Below are 3,259 nucleotides of genomic sequence, written 5' to 3'. Positions count from 1 at the left end.
TGATGCCACCATGCCAAGCAGACGGGGACCCACCTCACGCCATCTCCTGCTGGAAGAAAAGCTGGTCCCAAACGATGTCCTCAGCCTTCTCCAAGGGCACGGCCCATCCACGCCACAGCTGGTCCCAAGCACTTCCTGATCCAGACTGGAGCCCACCTGGAACGCTTCCTCTAGAAAAACAAACAACCAATTATTGAAAATAGATTACAGACAAAAAGGGGAAAACAAAGTAAAACATCTTATCTCTTCCAAGGGCTTAAGAAAAGCCCAAACCCTGAATGCCAGGGAAAAACCCACCCACAGGTGAGGGAAGCCCAGGCTTTCTCCCTTCCCCCCTGCACTGCCCCCCACAATAACGGTGATCCCAAAGCAAACAAGGGCAGTGGAGCAGCCCAAGCCCTTCCTTGCCTGCACAGCAAAGCAGCCCCTGCACAGGTTCTGGAGTCCCACCTCTGCTCCTGCCATGGTGTTTGTGTTGGGCTGGCTGCCCCATCCCCAGCTCCAGCCCGGGGCACGGTGGGTGCTGGGGGCTGTTGGCAGGGCCAGGAGCCCACTCCCATTTCATACCCAGCCCAGCCCATTCCCCCAGCCCTGCCAAAAGCAGCTGGACAGCCGACTGAATGATCAGCTGCATCTGCCTCCAGCAAAGGGGAAACCTTTGGTTCCTGGCCAGGCTGTGCAATGCCCAAATCTGGGAGCATTCCCCTGCGTGTGGACTCATCTGCAATTTCGCTGTTTAGCCTGGCTTTGGAGAATGTGCCAGAATTGAAGTCCATCATCTTCAGCTGGCCAGTGGCCAGGTCCACGAAGAGGTTGCCATCCTTGCTGTCGTCCTCGCTGCCTCCAGCAGCAGCAGCCCCAACTGGTACAGCTTCTCCCGGGGCTGCTTCTTCTTCCCTGGGGTGAGACCAGGCTCTCAGGGTTCTGCTCAGGGCCCCAGCTGTCAGGGAACCAGGACAAGCAAAACCAACTCGGATGGTGCCACCAGTACTGGGCTGAAAAGCTCAGCTCCAGCACAAGGGCTGTGTGTTCCCATCTGATGAGCCCTGGGCAGTGACACAGGCAGAACAAAAAAGTCTGGGTTCGTTTGCTTCTCATGGCCAAGGCATGTGTGGAGCTGGAACTTACCAGGGCCCTGCATCACAGTGTGCCTGTGGCTCTCTCCCTTCTTCTAGAGCAGATGAATATCCTGCATCCAAGGATCACAGAGCAGCTCTTCTAAGGAGGGCCTTTCCAAGTCCAGCGTGGATAAACACCTCCTGATCAGATCTTGGCACTCTTGGCAGAGAAACCAGAAACCGCCGGTCACTTGGAGAAGGCTCCTGTTGGCTTTGCCCCACTGTTCCCGTGCCCAGGCCATGCTGGATGTGCTCAGAGCTGGGCCTAAACTTTCCCATCCATTCCCTGTTTTGGAGGAGAGCAGGAGAGCAGGACATGTGCCACCTCCTCAGCAGCTGCCAGAGCGGGATGCTCACGAGCCTGCTGCTGTCTCCCAGCACTGGTATTCCTCCCGTGCCCAGAGATGAGGACCTACCTTGAGAGAGCCTTTGTGGCAGTGAGAGCTGATGGTCCCAGCTGATCTTCTTTCCTGTCCTGAAGGGGTGCTCCCCGCAGACCATCTGGTGCAGCACCATGCCCAGAGACCAGATGGTAGCTGGCTTGCCATAGTACCAGCCAAAGTGGGTCCATTCTGGGGGGCTGTATGACTGTGTTCCTATGGAATACAGATGGAGTTCAGCAGGGGGATGCTGCTGCTCCCAGAGCCTGGCCCCAGCATCCCTGGGCCTGTGGGGGCTGCCCCAGTGGCCCACGGGGTGACCGCTGCCCTCTTGCCAGCACCTGGGACTTGTGTACAGACTTGGGGTTCAAAAGGAATCCACTGGTGTTGGAAGAGGGCAGCAGAAGCCCTGGCAAGGTCCAACCATGACAAGGAAAAACCATGCCTTCATCCTCCCTGCCTGCATTGCCCCAATAAACATTATGAACCCAAGACAAACCAGGTGAGTTGAGCAGTCAAAAGCCCTTTCTCACCTGCACACAAAACTGGCTGGGGCACAGGTTCTGGCAACCCCTCTCTGCTACCCCCACCCACGGGTGTTTTTGTTGGGCCGGCTGCCCCAGCCCCAGCCCCAGTCCTGGGCAAAGGCTGCCAGCAGGGCTGGAAGCTGGCTCCCCACCCAACCATGCTCAAAAGCAACTCAGCTGAAGACTCAGTGCCATGAAGGGCAGCAAAAAGGAAAATCCCCACTGCCACACCCAGCTTGGGCTGTGAGATGTTGTGCCATGAGTTTCTGGGACTGGGAGCACACCCCTGCATGGGCTCACCTGCAAAGTGAATGTAGGCTGTGTCTTGCAGGTAGGTGCCGCAGCCAAAGTCAATCAATTTGGCCTGCCCTGTGGCCAGGTCAACCAGGATGTTCTCTGGTTTGATGTCTCTGTGCAGGACCCCAGAGCTGGTGCAGTGCCACACGGCCTCCAGCACCTGGCGGAACAGCTCCCGCGCCACCTCCTCGGGCAGGAGCCCCCGTGCCCGAATGAAATGCTGCAGGTCCTGAGAGCGCTCCGGCCGCTCCATCACCATCAGGATGTCGTTGGGGAGCTCACGCCATTCCAGCAGCTGGACACCACCGGGGAAGCCAGTGGACACCTTGGCCAGCAGCACGATCTCCAGGGGTGCGCTGGTGCCGTCGGGCTGCGGGAGGAGCACGATGCCGTCAGTGGGGCTGATGCCGTGCCGGGGCTCGGCAAGCCTCAGCCAGCCCGGGATGCTCTGCGCCCTGCGCTGGCCCCACGCCCGCTCTCCCTCCAGGCGTCCTGGCGGCTCCCACCCTGCCGGGCCTCGGCTCATCCCCGCCCGGAACGGCCCGGCTTCTCCTGCTGGCCCCGCTCACTCACCAGAGCGCCCGAGTGCGGGACGCGGTTCCGTGGCACCCTTTTGATGGCCACCTGCAAGCCAAGGGCAGCAGCGGGTTCAGCTCGCCGTCCGCGCTGCCCAGCCCCATCCTCTGCCCTCTTCCTCCTCCTCGTCCCTCCCATTTTCCTGCGCCCGCCGCCGGCCCCGCCGCTCACCGGGGCGCCGTCCGAGAGACGCGTGGCCGCGAAGACGCTGCCGAAGCCGCCGCGCCCCAGCAGCGAGCCCAGCCGGTACTGCTGCTTCAGGCCCTGCTGCGCCTTCCCTGCCGGCGGGACGCGGCTGGCAGCGCTCGGCCCGGGGCCGGCAACGGCCCCCAAGCGCCCCTCAAGGGCCGCGGGCCGGCCA

Source organism: Fringilla coelebs (assembly GCF_963513975.1).
Source record: "Fringilla coelebs genome assembly, contig: SCAFFOLD_30, whole genome shotgun sequence".
Lineage (NCBI taxonomy): Eukaryota > Metazoa > Chordata > Aves > Passeriformes > Fringillidae > Fringilla > Fringilla coelebs.
Note: the sequence above shows the minus strand (reverse complement) of the source record.